Genomic DNA, 22,656 nt, shown 5'->3' with positions numbered 1-22,656 from the left:
AAGCCCAGGGGCCCCAACAGGGAAAATAGCCCAGTGAGGAAAGGAAATAAGGAAATAAGGAAAATAGAACATTTTAGGAATAGTAACTATATTAAAATAAATACTCTCATCTAACTTAATTCTTCCTTTCAATGTATCGTAATCCCAATCGTCATCGTTCTTTACCTTACCAGCCATTACCTGTCTCGCCTTAACATATCTTCCATCCTCTATATTAATCAGTGTATACATACATCCCATGCAATCGCCCTCACGTATTCCACGTACTCTCTTCCTCCTAACACTCGGCAACAACCTTACATACACCTGGGGTTCCTGCATATTCATAACACCATCATATACATACGCACTCGTTTTCACCAAATTACCTGCTTCCATACCTTCCACTACATATTCATCCTCGTCACTATTTGAAATTCCCAGACTGCTCGGCCATGCAACTTTTACACTAATAACCTCACCTTTCTTACCCGATAACTTTACACTTTCCCTTGCTACCAATGGCACTCCCTTCCACACCTTCGTACTTACTCTGCCGTCTTCCTTTAAATAAAATTCCCCACAAATATTACCTTTAACCTTTATTTCAATCATATTCACACTTGGATGTACAATCATACCACATTTTTTCAGAAATTTATACCCAAGCAGTACGTCATATTTCTCATTCGCTTCCTCGACCACGTAAAAATCATTATCTTCCATCATCAGCCCCCCAATCATAACATTTTCCCGCAACTTTCCTTGCACAGGCATACGCAAATTACCAATACCTTTTACTTCACCCTTACATCCCTTAAATTCACAAACCTCTTTTACCTTATCATATGCATTCCTAAACATTAAATTGACACCACAACCAGTATCAATCAAACCAACCAACTCTACACCATTAAAAATCATTTTCACACTCATGCAATCATGTGCTCTTTCTCCCATCACATCTTCATGCAATAAACCCTCACGAACATGCATCACATTCACTCCCCACACACACGAGGACTCACCCAGCTGAACCCTCTGATTAATTAGTTTCCCGAACATCCTGGCTGACTTGACCCCTTATTCCTACAAACCCTAGCTACATGCCCATCTGCACCACATTCAGTACACTTACCCCGCGGCTCCTTGCACATTCTAGCATAATGACCATCCTTACCACAATTACCACAAATTACATTCATACGATTATTACGGCATCCACTCGCTATGTGTCCAGTCATACCACACCGATAACACTTAACCACTTTCTCTTTCTTACAGTCGCTAATACGATGCCCTATCTCTCCACACCCGAAACATGCTCCTAATGCCCATCTACACTCGTTCTTTTTATGTCCTACCTTCCCACACCTATAACACCTCTCTTCACGGATACCACTACCTAACCTAACTTGCTGCGTACTAGCACTTCTATCTCTCCAAACTTGATTTCCCTGTCTAAGCCCGTCATTTCTCGGCATAGGTATTCCTACATTACTCACCCTAACACTTCTATCTATTACACTATCAGCTACCCTCATTGGCCCTCTCATAACAGCATCTCTAAAACTACCAAATTCTGGCACATATTCCTCCATTCCAGTTCTTACACTCACAGATTTACTTTCTTTCATACACCTATCCAACTCGTAATCCTCAACTATCTCTAAAATATCATCCCAAGTCAATCTCTCTCTAGTCCACCTCATTTTCTCCTTCCGTTTCAAATTAATAAACTCACACACACTCTCTGGTACTGTACCCAAAAACTTCTTCATTAGTTCCTTATTTTCATTTATTCCTTCGTCCCCATACTTCTTTCTAGCCAATGTTTCTAACCGACATACATACATCGAGATTGCTTCACCCACCTTCATTCGTGCTTCATCAAAATCATTTTTTCGCTTATACCTAACACTACCTTTCATACGTTTTACCTGTTCAATTATCCTATTCTTTACACTTTCATACTCAACCTCTCCTACACTCATTATCACCCCATACATCGTCAACAAATATCCTGACAAAAATTCTCCCAACTCCCTAGCCCAAACTCTCTTACTATCCCCATACTTAGCCTGACAAAACTTTTCATATTCCCTAAAGAAGTCATATACATCCCTACTGCTATGTTCATTAAACCTTTCACACCTAGGTACCTCTCTCATAAACACTGTCTTACAAACTTCCTCTACTTCATTCTCACTACTATCTTCACTGTCTATTCCCTTCTTGTTGCCTTCTTCTTCATTTGAATACAATGAATCTAATTCTACACTCAAAGTCCTATCTTTAACTATTCCCTTCTTACCCTTTTTCTTACTTACCACCTTCACCCAATCATGATCATCCTCACTCACACCCTGACCTTTCTTCTTTTCTTTCTTCACATTATCTTTACCTTTCTTCTCCTTCTTCCTATCACCCTTCGTTCCAATCTTACTATGTCTAGGCCCTTTACTTCCAATATCACTATCACTACCTTCCCCATTATCACTTACCCTATCCTCTTCCACAATCAACCCGTTACCAGAAGCAGAAGCTACTCCTCCGACTGCACCTTCACCTATGACAGTTTTCATCATCCCCATTACTTGCCCTATCATAGCTTCCATTCGTTTCTCATTTTCTCGCATCCTCATCTCAACACCCTCTTCCACTCTCTCTACAGTTCCCTGAAGTTCCCTAAGTTTCCTTTGCATCTCCTCATTCTCACTACTTAACCTCGCATTCTCCAACAACAACCTCTCCTCTCGCTCATTAGACAACCGCAATTCCTCCTTTAAAATATGCAACTGTTCTTCCATTAACTCCATTTCAATACCTTTAATATTTTAAGTATTTTTCAAACCTATTTACCCTTGTCCAAAAGTCCAGTTTCAATCCCACCTTCAACAGTCGTCCCTGTTCGGGCGCCAAATTTATGTAGCGGGATGTCAACAAAAACAAACCCCACACCTTTGATCACTCTTCTTCCAAAATATCCCACAATACAAACTTTCCCCTGACTCTACTTCAAACTGGACTCTTGGACAGAAGGAAAATGAAAACAAAACATAGCCTTAAAATTATATTCACCGCAACCAAAAGCAAAAATTCTGCATTCAAAATAAGCTTAACATATAAACCACCAACAACCAAAATAATTACACGTAAAACAAATCATTAAATTCATAAATATACCAAAAAAAAACCGTATCACCATTCAAATAAAAAAACCCTAACAAACTTAATACTAAACCGCACACCAGCTCTAAATATGTGTTTATATATATTACGACACCAACACTGTCGCCACACAAAAGCCGAACTGTCCTTTCACGGCAAACTACCACTACAGTTTATGGTAACCGAAGAGTTCTTAATTTGCCATAACGGCCTCAACTCCGAGTCACAGGTGTCAGTATCATCATCATCATCATCGTCATCATACACAATCTTTATAAACAGTAATCCAAACGGAAAATCCTTCAAACGGGCAGGGTCATTATGGCATCAAAATCAAGGGAATCGTTCAGTGCAATCAAATCGTAATCCTAATCGTAGTCCAGGTCATCAACGGTTGCGTAATCCAAGAGCAGTCTTAAAACAATCTAATACAGGCCAGGTCGTCAACTAAAGATCGGCATTCAAAAATAACTCTCCAAAGGAGGAATCGCGGCCTGCCAAAATAAAAAATAAAAACACTTATGAACACTCCTAACTAACTTAACTATTGCACTATAATCAAAGATAAACAATAAACTTCCTATCACTCATGAACGCGCCTAACAAAAATAAATAAAAGCAGTACTTACTCAGAACATAAAAACACTAAACAGCCGGCTTCCGAAGAACAAAAAAAATGCAGAACCGACTCCTTCTATCGTTCGAGATCCAATGCTTTCGCCCAAGACATTCATCACCACCCTATCCTAGCTAAAAATGTAAACAAACAACCTCAAATATACCAACAATCTTTCCAACTTCAAACAATCATTCGCTAATTACCCTTTTTCTTCGGCGCGCACCGCGGACACACAAAACACGCACACACAAACGCACATACACACATACTCTCGCGCACGCGCGATCTAACAAAATTAAAGCAAATGAAATTCTCTCTCTCTCTCTCTCTCTCTCTCTCTCTCTCTCTCTCTCTCTCTCTCTCTCTCTCTCTCTCTCTCTCTGACAAAACTAAAGCAAATAAACACTTTCTTTCTCTCTCTCTCTCTCTCACAAAACTAAGCAAATAAACACTTTCTCTTGCGGTTTGACAAAACTTAAGTAAATAAACACTCACTCACTCACTCTCTCTCTCTCTCTCTAATGACAAAGCTAAAGCAAATAAAATGTCTCTATTTAACAATACTAAAACAACTCACTCTCTCTCTCTCTCTCTCTCTCTGTGTGACAAAACTAAAGCCAATACTGTAAACACTCTCTCTCTCTCTCTCTCTCTCTCTCTCTCTCTCTCTCTCTCTCTCTCTCTCTCTCTCTCTCTCTCTCTCTCTCTCTCTCAAAACTTAAATAAACACACTCACACTCTCTCTCTCTCTCTCTCTCTCTCTCTCTCTCTCTCCTCTCTCTCTCTCTCTCTCTCTCTCTCTCTCTCTCTCTCTCTCTCTCTCTCTCTCTTGATTTGGCAAACAAAAAAAATAAATTAAAATAAAATTAATCCTCCACAATACGAACTTCACCTGTGTCTTCTCTTGCAGTCTAGGTTCCTGCCTCTCACGCCTTGCAAGCATAGAACGTCGCATTCTTGCTTCCTTGGACGTTCTTTCCCAGGGAGCTGTTACCTCTCGCCACGCTCGCATAAGCAATTTTCTCATAGACATATTTTAAGATGCTTGCCATCGCCTCCCCAACCTTCTGATTGCCAGCATTGTCCGCGTTGAATTGAATGCTAAAAGACGTAATGGGCAGAATTCCTGTTATTCCCACCAGAGGGGACACTGAGGTTAGAACCCACAGAGATTTGCTGTCTCTGAGAGATATCTTTTTGTTTTTAGAGAACTATCAGCTCTTGCTAATTGAGTTCTCTAAAAAAATTTGCCTCCATCAAAGAGGAAGAAGACTGATCTTCGACCCATCAGCCACTCTGTAGACAACAGGGCACTAGTAGACCCAAAGACATCTGCTAGCAACTTCTCTCTCTTTTTCAGCAGGCACCCGTAAAAAAGAGAGAGAGCAAAGACAGGATCCGAGACTTTCCCGTCTACTGCTAATCGGGAAGATTCCAGAGCAAGAGACTTCATCTGGACCTTTACATCAATCTAGAGACAACGACCCGAAGAAGTTGACTTCGAGTTACAGTCGAAAGGTCCTCAAGGAGCCCTTCCTCAGCCAGTGGTTCCAGGTCCTTCTGAGGCAGAAGGAGGGAACCAGATTCCAATTTCCTGAAAGTCCTTTGCTGCATTATGAAAGTAAATGGCTTGGAGAGGCATTAAAATTTACTGCCTCTCCAAGCCGTTCACTTTCCTAATGCAGCAAAGGACTTTCAGGAAAGTGGAATCTGGTTCCCTTCTTCTGTGATACTAAGCCCTTTAGCCCCAAAAACAGTTTTAACAAAGGAAAAACTTTTTTGGGTGGGAGGTGCTGTGTGGTCTACAAAACCCTCCTCCTCCTCCTCAGCCTCGAGCAGGAGAGTGGAGACTTTTCTTAAACCTTTGACCTTGAATGGTGATCGAGGGTTTGTGTTGACGTAGGTATGCTAGTGAGGACTTGAGCTATGGTTTCTTACTAGGAGGACTGTAGCTATGGTTTCTTACTAGGAGGACTGAAGCTATGGTTTCTTACTAGGAGGACTGGAGCTATGGTTTCTTACTAGGAGGACTGGAGCTATGGTTTCTTACTAGGACGCTGTGCGTAATGTCACCCATAGCAGACAACTTTCAGCTTCTGAAGTGCTGTGTCAAGTTCAAATTAGGCTTAACTTGTGACATCTCCCCTGTACACACTGAGTCTGTGCCTTGGATGTTGATTTACTGAACCTAGAGCACTAGAGACAATATTTCTTTAGTATCTACTGTATGTTGTATTGGATTCCTTTTAACAGAAAAGCCTTAGGAGACCACAAAGCACTTCTCCAAAAATAAGTTTTTCCCTTGGTCAAAATTATAATTTTAATTTGTTCCAACACCTAATACAAACTCTTTTGTTCTTTACTATATATATATTTCGGCAAACACTGAAACTAACCATAAAACTTTTAGCGAGGTATAACCACCCTCCGCTAGTTAGCGGGGATATGTCACTTTTTGTTTTGGTTCGAGAGAGAGCAGATGAGCCATCTCTTTCTCTCCTGTTAACCCTTTTTTTTAAATATTTAACTTAGCCGGTGAATATATAATAGCTGCTGCTCCAGCGGCTCGACAGAAAACACAGACAAAAACTCGCGAGCGATCGCTATGAAGGTTGCGGGTGTGCCCACCAGCGCCAACTATCGGCCAGATACCGAATATACATGTAAACAGACCCAATTTTTTCTCTGTCGGCCTTAACGACAAGACGTATCAATACTCGCTGTATAACCTGGAGTTTTCTCAACATATTTGGTGAAGTACTTCCTTTTGGTTTGAGCTTTCGCAGTGCAGGTGTTTTATCTTCAACTTAAATCTTGAACTCGTTTTTGGATAGATTTAATTTTTGATGACTTTGGATTGTTTTTTTTTTGGACTTTCTTTGACTTTTAAATGGCCGACCCTTCCCTTAATACGGAAGTGTGTTTTAGGCTTTTAGCAATTATCTTATCACGTTATAAATTAATTATAGATTTTCCTCTATATATTTTATATCTCAACCGCCTTTATTAGGCCTCTTCGATTAGCTTTCCATTTATAATAAACATCAAGATAAATTTTTATGATTTGTTTATATCAACCTTTCCTGAGAGTAGGCGGTCCTAACTTGGAAACCGAAGTTAAACAACGTTGAGCCCTTTCAATCGTAAATAACTTTTACAGAGCAAATGATTTAAAACTTATTAAATGAATATTTTTTTAGTAGATATTTTATGAAAGATTTTCTTTGAATAATCTTCGTACTGTTTCAAAGATGAACTAACGTTTAGTTTATTTATGCTACGCAGTTTGCGCTCTATCGTTACGATAGAGAGAGAGAGTATCACGGTTTCACTTTGCAGAAAGAGTAAATCGATTCTGACGTTTTGTTCATTCTTCTTTCAAAGCTTAAATTTTTTAAATACTATTTTAAAGGAACTTTTTAATTGAAAAACCTTTCAGTTTTTTCCTTTGGTCAAATAACCTGTTTATTGACGAAAGGTAAGTGGGCTCTTCTCTTCGGTGCGAAATCAAGAGAGAGAGAGAGAGAGAGAGGTAGAGACGGAGAGAGAGAGAGGAGAGAGAACGTTCCGATCTTTATTCTCGTCCCAAGCGAGTAACGTTGTTCTCGAGTCAGCTTTTTACTCTCGTCCCTAGTCTCTGTACGGGGAGAAAGGATAAAACGTTTTTAGTTTTTATTCTCGTCCCAAGGCACTGTACGGTGAGAGATTGAAAACGTAGTTTTGAATGAACTAGTGTTTAGTCTCCTTCCCAGCCACTGATCTTTTTATCTTAAAATATGTTTACTGTTTTTTGCTTGTATTAATGTGCTTACATTATACGACTGATTTCGCAATTATAACCTTTTGATGAGGGTAGAATTGCGTGCTTCAGGTAGAAATCAGTTTTATTCATACCTAATGTGAATTGTTAAAAAATTCGATTTCAGTGAAATAAGTGCAAAACAGAAAATCGTAGTGATAAAGTGATATTGCGCAAAGTGTTATCAGTGTTGCGACCGAGGGTTCGTCTGTTCGTGCCTGTCGTTCGCCTAGTCCGAGACCTCTTGCAAGCTCCCAAGCCCAGGGGAGAAGTAATGTCGTACGACTTATGGGTTCGAGAGGCCTTGATCAGCGAACAGACGTTCCCTCTATGGTATCAGGCGTATCTCACCAAGATCGCCCCTACCATAAGACGAGAGAGACGATTTTCTCCTCGTCATCCGAAGGCTTTTCGCATAAGAAACCGTGGAACAAGGTTTCGAGGCCCTTTAAGCGAAAGTCAGTCCTTTCAGGACAGGTCCAGCGTCCTGGTTCTAACTATTAGGACAGCTCTGACCATATGCAGTCATCGGAAGACTGCTCGCCGCCTAAACAAAAACGTAACACAGGCTCCGAGAGTCTTTTTGTAGGCAAGGTTTTGCAGTCACAGACGTTACCCTCGTCTCTTACCGCAACCATTCCCGTTGATCCTAAATGGGTTGTACGGCAAGACATGCAGAATAAGCTTGCCTCTCTTATGGAAGACTATTCTGCCGATAAGGTTCACGTTGATCCTAGCCGTTTATCTCATCGAGATCCTGGCCTTCAGCCGCCCAAACGAACCTTTGTGCGTCCTGTTGACGTTGGCGTAGCTAAGTCACGTCAGTCACGATATGTAGAGCCTCACTCGATGCGGTCACGTGTTGACTTTCAGCCGCATTTGGACGTTAGGCAGCTTCCTAATGCTCCTGTTGACGTTCAGAACTACCGCAGTCTAGAGTTGTTTTGACTGCTCAGACTATAGGCAGTCAAAACAGTCTCGAGTTGACGCCGAGCGTCCTCCCGCACCTGTTGTTGTTGACAGTTCACAGACTGTTAAGCAGTTACATGACGTTGCGTCCTGGTCCGCTACTAATGCACCAGTGCGTGTGGACTCTGCTTGTAAAGCATTGCCACCACGGTAGGTCTCTCCCTTGCTTGAGACTCGGCTATTGTCGGACAAGGTTCCTTCAGATGAGGAAGTTGCTGTTCCCCCTCTTACTGATATTCCCTTGAGGACTCTGTCAGACGGAGAGGAGCCTAAAGCTGCTTAGCCCTCTATGGACTTTAAATAAATCATGCTGATTTTTAAGGATCTTTGTCCGGATCTTTTTGTAACTGCTGCTCCTCGTTCGCCTAAACGTCAGAGTTTACACTAGGCCTAGCTACTTCGAAGCCGTTGTTTTATAAGCTAGTGCTCTCTCGCTCTTCTAAGAGAGCTTTACGTTTGCTAGGCGACTGGTTTATCACCAGGAGGAGTTTGGGGGAGACAGCCTTTGCTTTCCCTACTTTTAAGCTAGCTTATAGAGCGAGAGTCTGATATGACACGAGAGAAGTTCTCGGCTTGGGAGTTCCTGCCTCTGCCCAGATAGACTTCTCAAACCTCATAGACTCTCCCTGGCGCCTGGCCATGAGACGCTCCAAGATTTTATGGTCGACTTCAGAGCTATTTTCGAGCGTTTTAAGTTTTGCTGCACAATTATGTCATGCATAAACAAGGCTTTCAGGGATGGCTCCAATGATCTGACAGCCACGTTCTCTGCAGGAACAAGTCCCTCAGGGATGGCTCTAATGATCTGGCAGCCATGTTCACTGCAGGAGTAGGTAAGAGGCAAGTGCGCTCAATGTGTTCATTGTCAAGACAAACTTCACGATGAAGTCTACCAGGCTGTCTTGACAGCATTAATGGAAGGCGACTGGATGGTCTCTCTCGACCTTCAGGAGGCATACTTCCACATTCCTATACACCCGGATTCCCAACCGTTTCTGAGGTTTGTTTACAGGAATGTGGGGTACCAGTTTCGAGCCCTGTGCTTTGGCCTCAGTCCTGCTCCTCTCGTGTTTACGAGGCTCATGAGGAATGTGGCAAAATCCCTCCATCTATCGGGGATCCGAGCCTCCCTGTACTTGGACGACTGGCTTCTCAGAGCATCGTCCAGTCTTCGCTGTCTGCAGGATCTACATTGGACGTTGAGTCTGGCTAGGGAGTTGGGACTTTTGGTCAACCTAAAAGCCCCAACTGATCCCATCCCAGATTATTCTATATTTGGGGATGGAGATTCGCAGTCCAGTTTTTTTTTTTTCGGGCTTTTCCGTCTGCCACCGAATAGAACAAGCCCTGCTCGAAGTCCAACTAATGCTGAAAAGAAAACGTTTGTTCAGTCAGGAGTTGGAACAGTCTCGTAGGGACTCTCTCATCCCTGGAGCAGTTTGTCTCACTAGGGAGACTACACCTTCTGCCTCTCCGGTTCCATCTAGCCTCTCACTGGAACTAGGACAAGACGTTAGAGACGGTATCATTCCCAGCCTCCGAACCAGTAAAGGCATGCCTGAAATGGTGGGACAGCAATATCAGTCAGAGAGGGACTATCCCTAGCAGTCAAGAACCCAAACCACGTGTTGTTCTCAGACGCGTCGGATTTGGGTTGGGGTGCGACCCTGGACGGTCGGGAATGCTCGGGTCTGTGGACCTCAAGTCAGAAGAGCATGCACATCAACGGCAAGGAGCTATTAGCAGTCCACTTGGCCTTGATGATATTCGAAAGCTTCTTCGAAACTAAGTGGTAGAGGTCAACTCAGACAACACCACTACTTTGGCGTACATCTCCAAGCAAGGAGGCACACACTCCTTCACGCTGCTCGAGATCGCAAGGGACCTTCTCTTATGGTCGAGAAATCGAGGCATCTCCCTGTTGACGAGATTCATCCAGGGGGACTTGAACGTCTTGGCAGACTGTCTCAGTCGGAGGGGTCAGGTGATACCCACGGAATGGACCCTCCACAAGGACGTGGGCAAGAGTCTTTGGGCTACTTGGGGTCAACCCACCATAGACCTCTTTGCCTCCTCGTTGACCAAAAGGTTACCAATCTATTGCTCTCCAGTCCTAGATACAGAAGCAATCCACATAGATGCGTTTCTACTGGATTGGTCTCTTCTGGACTTATATGCATTCCCACCATTCAAGATAGTCAACAAGGTACTGCAGAAGTTCGCCTCTCACGAAGGGACAAGGTTGACGTTGGTTGCTACCCTCTGGCCCGCGAGAGAGTGGTTCACCGAGGTACTTCAATGGCTGGTAGACTTTCCAAGAAGTCTTCCTCTAAGGGTAGATCTGTTACGTCAGCCCCACGTAAAGAATGTCCATCAAAGCCTCCCCGCTCTTCGTCTGACTTCCTTCAGACTATCGAAAGACTCTCAAGAGCTCGAGGCTTTTCGAAGGAGGCAGCCAGTGCGATTGCAAGAGCGAGGAGAGCTTCTACCATTAGAGTATACCAGTCGAAGTGGGAAGTCTTTCGAGACTGGTGCAAGTCAGCATCTGTGTCCTCGTCCAGTACCTCTGTAGCCCAAATCGCAGATTTTCTTTTACATCTGAGAAAGGTTCGCTCCCTTTCAGCTCCCACGATTAAGGGCTACAGGAGCATGTTGGCTTCGGTCTTTCGACATAGAGGCTTAGATCTTTCCAACAATAAAGATCTCCAAGATCTCCTTAAGTCTTTCGAGACCTCTAAGGAACGTCGTTTGGCAACTCCTGGATGGAACTTAGACGTGGTCATAAGGTTCCTCATGTCAGACAGGTTTGAGCCATTACATTCAGCCTCCCTGAAGGATCTCACCCTCAAGACACTTTTCCTAGTGTGCTTGGCTTCGGCTAAAAGGGTCAGTGAACTTCATGCCTTCAGTAAGAACATTGGTTTTTTCTACAGAAAAAGCCACTTGTTCACTTCAACTTGGTTTCCTGGCCAAAAATGAACTGCCTTCTCGTCCTTGGCCTAAATCTTTTGATATTCCTTGCTTATCAGAGATCGTAGGCAACGAACTGGAAAGAGTATTATGTCCTGTTAGAGCTCTTAAGTTCTATTTAGCTCGTACTAAGTCATTACGAGGTAAATCTGAGGCATTATGGTGCTCAGTTAAGAAACCATCATTGCCTATGTCAAAGAATGCTTTGTCATATTTTATCAGATTTTTTAATACGAGAAGCTCATTCTCACTTGAATGAGAAAGACCGATGTTTGCTTAAGGTTAAGATGCACGAAGTTAGAGCTATAGCAACCTCCGTGGCCTTCAAGCAAAATAAATCTCTGCAAAGTATTATGGACGCGACTTTTTGGAGAAGCAAGTCAGTGTTCGCGTCATTTTACTTAAAAGATGTCCAGACTCTTTACGAGGACTGCTACACACTGGGTCCATTCGTTGCAGCGAGTGCAGTAGTGGGTGAGGGTTCTACCACTACATTACCCTAATTCCAATATCCTTTTTAATCTGCCTCTTGAAATGTTTTTTAATATTGTTTTTTGGGTTGTACGGAAGGCTAAGAAGCCTTTCGCATCCTGGTTGATTTGGCGGGTGGTCAAAGTCATTTCTTGAGAGCGCCCAGATTAGGGTTTTGATGAGGTCCTGTTGTATGGGTTGCAGCCCTTAATACTTCAGCTCCTGGGAGTCTTTCAGCATCCTAAGAGGATCGCTGGGCTTCGTGAGGAAGACAGACTAATAAGGCAGAGTAATCGTCTAAGTCAACTTCCTTACCAGGTACCTTTATATATTTGGGTTTTGTTATGATATAACTGTCAAAAACTCTAAGCATATACGCTGTAAACTTAATTAACTCTGGTCTCTACCCACCACCATGGGTGTGAATCAGCTATTATATATTCACCGGCTAAGTTAAATATTTAAAAATGATATTTTAATTATAAAATAAATTTTTGAATATACTTACCCGGTGAATATATAAATTAAAGGCCCCCCCTTCCTCCCCGATAGAGACCCAGCGGGATGAGAAAAATTTGGTCTGTTTACATGTATATTCGGTATCTGGCCGATAGTTGGCGCTGGTGGGCACACCCGCAACCTTCATAGCGATCGCTCGCGAGTTTTTGTGTGTGTTTTCTGTCGAGCCGCTGGAGCAGCAGCTATTATATATTCACCGGGTAAGTATATTCAAAAATTTATTTTATAATTAAAATATCATATTATGGAATACAAACTGGCTGTTTCTTTAATTCTCTTAATTTTTCAGGTGTGTGTATAATTTGTGAGGATCCCTATGATGCAGATTTATCATAGAGTGGAAGGTTACCCTTTGGGGCACCTTCATGTCGGCCGTGGAGATTGATCCTCATGCCCTTTGTCCTGCTTGCAGAGGCCATTCTTGCTCACGGGAGTCTCCTTGTAACGAATATTGGGAGTGACCATCCTCTCACTGGGTGCGGTTCGGTAAGCGACAAAAGTTCAAAAGGGATTCTTCGCCTTAGGGATCTTCAACGATAAAGAAGTCCCGAATTCTTACTCCAGCGTCTCTTTCCCTCTCTATTTACTGCTCCGTTAGTCTCTTGAGGATGATCGAGTAAGAGTGGTGGTCATTTGACCCCCAGACAACACTTAGGGCCAGAGGACTTTGTCATTTTCCTTAGCGAAGTGACAAAGCTCTCTTCCTTAGGGGAGTCTCTTTTCCCTTCGGTGGGGGTCTGAGGTTCTCATAAGTAACAGCTGACCAAGAAAATATACCAGTTTAAAGTGCTGTGCTTTGACCAGTCCACAGCCCCCTCCGCCCCCAGGTGTTCACAAGGATCTTTTCCCTTGATTAGCCTGGGCTCACGAAGAACAACATCCAGCTATTACTTTACCTAGACGACAGACTGATTCTAGCAGTCTCAGTGGAGGTCCCTCTCCTACATCGAGACAGTGTTGCTTTGATCTGGGATAGTCGTAAATCACGAGAAGTCCTCTCTGCAACCATCTCAGAAACTGGTATATCTCTAAATGCAAATACTGTAGACACCCAACTGGGCAAAGTTTTTCTGTCAGAAAGCAGAATAGAGGGGCTAAAACAGGTACCACTCCATTTTCTGATGGGGCACTTGCCTTCCCTGTAGCATCTGGTTCCCCACAGCCAACTTCACGTCCATTCTCTTCAGGGGCAGCTGAAGACCTAGTGTCCGCACAGCAACCTTCCTAACCTTCAGGTTCCAGTGGTGCCAGAGCAAAAGAGAGACCTTAGTTGGGTGCTGGACACCAATCTCCTCAAGGAAGTACACCTCTCTCCTCCCCTTGATTTGATGCTCTTCACAGATGCATCAAAAAAAGGGCATAACCCTCATCTGTTGCAACACACTGCCTCCAGACTGTGGTCAGAGTCTGAGGAGCAGTTCCCCATAAACCTGGAAATGGGAGCAGCCTTTCTGGATCTTAAACAATTCCAACAGCTCCTCCTTTCAGGACACTGTGGCGCTGATGAGCAAGAACACCATGGTAGTGGCATACATAAACAAGCAAGGAGATACCTTTTCACAGCAACTATACCATCTAGTTGTAGAAATTCTAATATGGATGAAAGATAAATAAGTTGCCGTATGAGGCCGTTTCATCCTGGGCAAGAAAAATGTCCTGGGGGACAAACCGACCAGGAAGACTGGAATTGTTGGCTTCGAGTGGTCTTGAGTCATCAGATAGCCAACGAAGTCTTGACTTTGTAGGTTCGCAGACATTATACCTGTTTGCAACATCCCTCAACCGGAAGCTTCTGCCAGTACAAGATCCCTAGGCATTTTGGCAAGATGCCATCCAACATCAGTGGGACAATGTAAATGTTTATGTATCTGCCCCCCCCCCCCTTCTGCCTATTAAGGCTTCTAAAGAAAGTAAGGGATAAGATCTGCTGATGACCCTCATAGCTCCGATGTGGCATCACGCAGATTGCTTTTTTAGGCCTTCTATCACATAGGAGCCAAGGCTGCTTCCTCCACTTCCAGATATACCACAAGGCAGTGGCTTGGCTACATCTTCAAGCCTGGAGGTTATCCAGCATCTCTATTTGCAGGCAGTGGCGAAAAGGATGTCGGGGTACCTCTGGGAGTCATCTGCCATCTATCAGGTGAAGTGGTCAAACTCTTGTGGTTGGTGTTGTGGAACGAGTATTGCTCCTCTCTGTGCCACTATCCCAGTGATAGTGGGCTTCTTGTTATACCTTTGGGAGGAAAGACACTACTCAGTGTCGCCAGTGTAAGGTTACTGCTCAGCCTTACGCTCCGCCTTTACATTAAGAGGTTAAGAAGAGTCAACATTTCCTCCTCACATGGTTTTTTAAGTATACCTGCTCTCAGCCGAAGGTCAGACCACCTCCTTGAAATGTATTTCGCTTACTACGAACCCTGCCGTTGAGTCAGTCATCAACTGCGACTTGATGCTCAAGACCCTTTTCCTCCTCGCAATAGCTTCTTCGAAGGGAATTGGCAAGTTGCATGGTTTTACGTACAATGTTGCTCATTTAAGGGGGATACGGACAGGCAACACTTAACTTTGTCCCTGAATCAATCCTTTTCGGATTAACTGTCTCCGTACTGAAACCTCAATCCTTTTCGGATTAACTGTCTCCGTACTGAAACCTGTGATCCAGGCTAATTGTTATTGTGTCCTGTGAGGGTTCTAAGGAGTTTTAGCTTGCTCACACATCAAGTTGTTTGTGAGTGCAGGCAGGGTGAAGAGGAGAGTCGCCAAGAATACTTTATCTTCCTGGATTCGATAGGTCATTAGGTCATCAATTAGGCCTCGAATTTTGACTAGACTCCTCAAGGTCGTTGACCCAGAGCTCATAATGTTAGGACCAGTAATACATACCGAGCTGTAAAAATCTACTGTACTCTGTGATGCAATTACTTTAAGCGGGCGTTTGGAAGCGTCAGACGACCTTCACAGCCCATCACCTGCATGATGTAATCCACAAGAATCTGGATACTTTCTCTATAGATCCTGTAGTGGCTGTACATGTGGTTTAAGACAATCGGTCAAAGGCAGACATTACCCAAGAATTATTCTGGGAAGAATAATCAAGTGACTGGCTTCCTTGTTCTTTATCTTCCCATCTCTTGGGATACAGCATCTATGGAACTCTGCAAGCTGTCCTCCTCCATCTGCAGGTGTAAAACATATCCCTTGAGTAACCTAATACAGTTGGACCTCGGTTATCCCATGGGTTACATTACATACACGGTCGTGATAAGCGAAAAATAGCAAATAAATGTTATACTTGGGTGGGCTAGCTCCCAAACTAAAGAGTCACTGCCCCTTGCCACAAGCAGGTGCCCAAGCTGATGACTAACACAGTAAATACATCCTAATATTGTTTTTATTTGGTTTCTACAACAGTTCATATTCATATGTACAGTGTACAGTACATTTACACTCGTGTACAAATGACAACTAAGCACACACGTAGGCTACAGGTAACATTTATAGTACAATGCATGAATTCATACTGTAAGTAATGTAAGTTAATAAAAATCCTTTTTTACTATTTTAAAACTTACATTTACTTTCATTCTGTACAGTACTGTACGATAAGTATAATACAGCACTGTAGTTGTAGAAGTGTCGAGTGCCACTAACCACAGTTACGAAGTTCTTGTATACTGTGCTGTAAAGAGTTTCTTGCGCAGTATACATACTGTTACTGTTGGTACCTCCGTTGGGTTACTGTTGGTAATTCCATTGGCTGGGCAGTACGTACACATCTAGGTATGCATTCGATGGAAATTTTCTGTAGTAAATCTGTGGAAAAAAAATAGTCAATACATACTCTCTAAGTATATTTGCAATATTTACATTGTGAAAAAATATAAAGTAAAATAGAACATATAATTAAAGTGAAATTTAAGAAAAAAAAAATACTTCATGATAGTATACGGTAGAGTAAATTTAATACAAGGACTACTGTAACTGTAGCGTATTCTCACCACAAAGTTCTGCACAGGAATATTGAAGCAACTTGCATCGTCTTAGTAAACAGCTTACTTGACAGAATTTACATTCAGTACTTACAGTAGCTGTGAAAAAAATAAATAGTATTCATTATTAATTGTGTTACGGTACAACATAGAGTTCCGTACCCCACCTACTGTACCATACTTTTGGAAAGCAATATAATTACCGTATGTAAAGAGCAGTGCATGTACACAGTAACTACATACATTACAGTACTTTACCAGTACACACAGTACAGCATGGTACATGTACTTACCGAAAAATATTCGGCCAAAACACCAGTGGGTGAGGGGGATCCAAATGCCGTGCAATTAATGAATGATGTGAACGGTTAAGGGATCAACTGCGCATGACACATCTACGTGGAAGAGTCATCACTGCTGTAAGGATAGATTTAAAATTGATTTGTGTATAGTACAAAGTAATTAAGAATAAAATTCAAATGTAATACTGTACATTAACCTTAATTTCCAAGTTAATTAATACCTAAAGGAAATGTACTGTCACAGTATAGTACGTATTTAAATGAAAATATTTCTTACAGTATATGAAATTTATTGTACTGTAAATGAAAATAAAAATTAAATATCTTATACAGTGCAGTATGGATGAAATGTCAAATGAAATGATTAAAGAAATATTTTGCCATTCAAAGGGAACTAGGTCATCTACGTCATCACTGTCACTGGTTGACTCTGGAGGTGGGGTTGCCAGAGGAGGGGTGTTAGGGGCAGGAGATGCCGCCATTGGAGGTGGTGTCGATGGTCGACTCGTGGGTTGGCGGAGGCGGTTTTGGTTGACGGGGGAAAAACATTGTGATGGGTAGCTGCTTCACCAACCTTCTCAGGTTGTCCAGCATTCTCTTTTAGCCGGCGAAACCCTCATCCATCACACGCATGAATTTGAGACTGCACCAAGGAATGGTCCATGCTGTACGCCCTCTGTTTCAAGTCGTTGAGTATCCTTGACATCTCCGCCAACTTCGGGGGGTGATGCCTTCTTCCTCCTTACCGACATCACTGGGTGCTTCCTCTTTCTCACTCGCTGACAGGACTAGATCCACAAGGTCCTCCGCAGACAACTCCTGGTCATGGCCTTCCAACTACTCGAAAATGTTGTCTTCGGATACATCATGGAACTTTGCCTAAGTGACGATCTTCTTCAGCATCTGGTTGAAGGCTTCGTTAGGAGTGAAGCCTCCGAAGTCCTGAACGCACCCTGGACAACAAACAGACGGTCTGCTATCGTGAATTTCCTCCAGTACTCCATCACATTGAGGTCGTCATTGTCTGTGGCATTTTGGAGTCAAGCCATCACACGCTGGCTGTAGTAGGCCTTGAAGTTCTTTATTATCCCCTGGTCCATAGGCTGGATCAGGTAAGTGGTGTTCAGAGGAAAGAACACCACCTGATCATTAGGCTCCGTTACACCAATGCTGGATGGATGTCCGGGAGTGTTCGAGGGTGAGGAGAACCTTGAACTCCAGGGCCTTCTTCTCAAGGTAGTTCTTGACCTCCAGCAAGAAGCAGAATTGGAACCAGTTTTGGAAGAGTTCCTGGATCGTCCATGCCTTCTTATTGTGCGCCCAATGCACAGGCAGCAAATATAGGTTGATACGTTGAAGTGCAAAGGGCCTTGCTGACTTGTAAATGAAGCCAGGCTGGATAAGGTGACCGGTGGCGTTAGTGCATATCATCAACGTACACCTGGGGAAGACAGAAAGGGCCACATTAGAATTACAGTTCATTAAACCAAGTACAATACACTATAGTGATTAAGAACTTAAACTTAAAGTACAAATACTTGTAAAAATTGATTTCTCACAAATCATTTAAATTTATGTAACAGTATAAACAATGTAGGGCAGTAGAAGAAAAAAAAAAAAAAAGAGAAAAAATAACATCATTATCCTACCTGACCTTTGTTGCCGTAAACCCAGGTGCACGGCATTCTTCCTTGGCTATCAATGTCCTTTGAGGCATCTTCTTCCAAAACAAGCCTGTTATTCTACATTAGGGAAATTATTTAAACAAGATTTGAACATTCACGCACACTCAAAATGCGAAGACTACTGTACTGTACTGTACAGTAATAATAAATCAAATACTGTACAGTACAATGTACTGTGCAAAAAAAAATTATTTGAAATGGCCAATTATACATAACACCGTACTGAACGCATGTATGGCAGCCACGTATGTCTACATCAAGGCAGTTAAACGAGATTTCAACATTCACACTCATTCAAAATGCAAAGATTTTAATAAATCAAAAACTGTTCTGTTCAGTAATTTAAAGCACCCAAAAAAAAAAAAATCAAAATGGCAAAATTTGATCGTACGTAAAACCTTAATGAACGTACCTACGGTAGGCACATGTCTATGTTAAGGAAATTAAACAAGATTACAACATTCACGCACATTCAAAATGCAAGGATTTTAATAATAAATAAAAAACTGTACTGTTTGGTAACTGAAAGCACCAAAAAAATCATTCAAAATGAACAAATTATGGTAGATTGTATGACCTTATTGAACGCACCAATGCCAGACACGTGTCTGTACGTTGGGGAATTTAAATGAGATTTGAAAATTCATGCACACTCAAGTCAATGATTTTAATGATAAATTAAACACGGTACAATACTGAACCGTTTATCAATTGAAATCACACAAAAAAAAAAAAAAAAAAAAAAAATCCAATCCCATGTCCAGCATAAGGCTGGGCAATCTTACAAGCAGGGAAGCAAGCAATCTTACAAGCAGGCAAGCAAGCAAACTAGCCAAATCAGATCATATGTAAAACAGTACTGAATGCATCCACAGTACGTTATGGTAGTCGCTTGGGTAAATGATCACATGTCTACATTAAAGAAATTAAAACAAGATTTGAACAACCACGCACACTCAAAATACAGATTTAAACAATAAGCCAAATGCTGTACAGTACAGTTTTGTACAATAAATGAAGGTCACCGAAAAATAAATCTAACTTAGCAAAAATACAGTATATACAGGATCGTAAATTACACCTACTGCAAACACTTGTCAACGCTAAGACACTATATGAAACAAAATTTTAAAAAATTTACTACATAAAGTTGATTTTAAATATAAAATGTCCATAAACTTACCAGTTTCATCCATATTCCAGAACTGCTCTGTAGCGTATCCCTTATCAATGAGCTTCTTAGCTCACCCGGGAACCTTTCCGCTGCCACGTGGTCTCCGCATAGGCTGATTCCCCTGGTCATTTTCACATTTTTCAGACAAATGCCTTTTGAACTTCTCAACCCAGCCCCTGCTGGCTTGGAAAGGCGTCTGTAGGATTATGGTATCTTGGCTGGTTGATGGCTGGGGGAGTCATCCTTCGAGAAATGGCAGTAAAGAGACTTGGCTTTCTCCCGGATGGCAAGCGAGTCAACAGCTACTCCCTTATGGTGTTGGTCTTGGATCCCTATGAAAAGGGCATTTTCCATTTTTAGGGTGCCCTTTTCTCTCGCCCCTAAGGCAGTCTTGGAACTTTGAGACACACTAGAAGCTACTGCAGCTCATATATTGGCTTCGTTTTTATTAATGTACCTCACTGTACTCTCGTTAGCACCGAAGTCTCTCCCAATGGCAGTGTACTTCAGCCCTTCGTACTACACGCGAGGTGGCTGAGAGAAGAGCGAGGCAGACTAAGATGCGGGAGCTCCGTTGTGCTGGGCGAAGAAAGCGGGAGGAGTGCGAAGCATACCCAGTGTAGAGGAGCGCGGGCTATTTGAAATCTCTGCGGAGTGAAATTTTATCGCGAATAAAAGACATTTTTTGATAGGTATTGCATTGTCCTTTTGAGCAAGAAACCGAAACCGCGAAGCAGGAAACTGCGATAACCGAGGTCTAACAGTATATAAAATATATTTGATATGTTCCCGCCTTCTTTGTGAGGGAAGTTGGCCAATGTCTAGGTGAAGTTAGTGGAGTTTACCACTCCAAGAATTCTTACCTAGTTAAATCACAATGCTTAGTTCTCACGCAATCACATGGATTGCCCAGCCCGCCAGCTTTCGCACATTATCGAGAGTTAGCGAGGCGTCAGGGTACCTCTTCTAACCTCATGTGAAAGTCAACTGCCGGGCCATTATACCAGCAAAAGGTTATGTAATAGGTGTTGGAACAAATGACAATTTGCAAAAAAAAAAAAATTGGTATTTTTCCTAACTATACAAACCTTGAGCTCTTCTCATACGTGATCAGCCGTTACCTGTTCCACGGTTAGTCGTGCCTACAATCAAAAGCGACTTCATATTACTGGAATGTGTGTGTGTGAGAAAGCGGTAGGCGGTTATACTGCGCTAAAAGTTTTGTCGGTAGTTTCAGCTTTCAACGAAATATATATCCATTGTGAAGAGGTCAAGATTTGTATTTTTAGGAAAATTACAAATTACTTTGAGGAAACATTGATAAATGACAAATTTTAATCTTTTTGAAACTTTGCATTTCAGTTTTTGAAGCTTTTCTTTTGGAGCTTGGAGATGAAATTATTCATACTACATTCTGTGGCCTAATAAAAATTTCCTAATGATGTTATTGAAGAGCGTTGTAAAAATTATGCCACCAAAATAGTGCGCTTTACTGTTCAACCATCGGGAGAAACAGAGGCTCAATTGGGATACCATGAAGGATTATGCTTATTTCCATCCTAGAAGTTTTGCTATTTATGGCATTTTGTCGGATATACTTCTAAAGAATTTATTGTACTTTATTTTTTTTGTACAGAAAGGTTCATGAAATTCACAGAGAATTTTCACATTTCATAATCTCTAAACCGGATGATTAACAAAATTTTCCTGTTGGTTTAGTATAACAGATCTAAACAGATATTTTGTCTTTGGGTAAGAAACCTGTTACCACATCTACCAGTATCCAGTTTTAAATACATTACTGTATAAGGCATGAATTAATAAATGGGTAATTTAAATCTTAATATTTAACGTAAGCATTCACATTTGTAAATAAAATGAAAAATCGCATTTATGAACATGACAATCGTTTCGGAAGATGCTACCACTTTGTGTGTTATCTTTTACAGGCGATTTGCAGGTGGGCCAAGCTATTAAATCATGTAGTTCAAAGTGTTCATCTCTTATGCTACCATTCAATCTAGCTAAAAACCTAGGCACCAAAAAGAATAACTGTTATTAGTTACGGAGAAGGGGAATGAGTTTACATATTAGGATTTATACAGTCAGTTTAATGGAGTACCCTCCCAAATACTGTATTGCATCACCAGGAAAAGACTTAAGAAGAAATGATTTAAAGGGTTAGGGATTACTGACAACAGGGTTTTTCTCCAAGGGGAAAACTATCTGTTTAGATATGTTGAACTATAGTGATCTGCATCATTGCTGTCCAGTCTATGTTAGAAATGAAACTTAAAATTTTATTGCAATGTAACATTGAGGTAAACATTATAAGATTGTGGCGTCTAATACCCGTTTGATTAATGCCTTACGTAACATTACTTAGCCCTTTTCTTACTATTTCAGAAGGCACTGAAGATGAACAGAACAAAAATGGGAGATCGGCCAATTAAAGTGAAACATGCTGATACCATAAAAAAAGTAAAGAGCGAGTATGAATTAGACCTAAACATGAAGAAGCGAAGAATCTTGGGAGAAAAGAAAAGAATTAAGCAGAGTAGATGGAAAATTAGAAGGATTCCCAGCAAAATTAAGAAAATGAAATCATAAAAGGTAAAAAGCAATGTTTGTGGTTTGAAATAATTAATGTCTATGAAATAAAGTTTGTTACTGTATTTAGTTTTTATTCTCCAGAATTTTTTTTATATTATACCTAGAAAAGTTAGTACTTGAATCTGGCTGACTCTAGCACCAGAAGCCATAGCTAGTAAAAAGATAGATGTTTGAGTAAGATCCCTCAAAGAAGCAGAATAGTTATCTATTGAGGAGACTAAGTGCAAGAATGAGGTTTTTGGGGGAGCATTTGAATTCAATTTAGCACAAACTTTCGGGATCGTATTGAACAGTTCACTGTCGAGTTCTATATCGAGAGCATAAGAGATATGTCTGGTTAGGGTCTATTTACATAGGTAAATAGTTGTGGAGGCCAGAACCTGTTCATGTAGT

At 41.7% G+C, this 22,656-nt stretch overlaps 1 long non-coding RNA gene across 1 annotated transcript in view; it reads left to right on the top strand.

The window, feature by feature from the left end:
- LOC137636900 (uncharacterized) overlaps window positions 1-22,325 on the top strand; it is a 40,540-nt gene extending 18,215 nt beyond the window's left edge. Inside the window, exon 2 of the long non-coding RNA XR_011043275.1 lies at window positions 22,057-22,325. This is a non-coding gene — a long non-coding RNA (uncharacterized lncRNA). The remainder of the gene's footprint in view (window positions 1-22,056) is intronic.
- The last annotated feature ends 331 nt before the right edge of the window (window positions 22,326-22,656 follow it).

This window comes from Palaemon carinicauda, unplaced genomic scaffold, assembly GCF_036898095.1.
Source record: "Palaemon carinicauda isolate YSFRI2023 unplaced genomic scaffold, ASM3689809v2 scaffold437, whole genome shotgun sequence".
NCBI classification, from domain to species: domain Eukaryota; kingdom Metazoa; phylum Arthropoda; class Malacostraca; order Decapoda; family Palaemonidae; genus Palaemon; species Palaemon carinicauda.
Note: the sequence above shows the minus strand (reverse complement) of the source record. Positions and strands in the feature narration are given on the sequence as shown.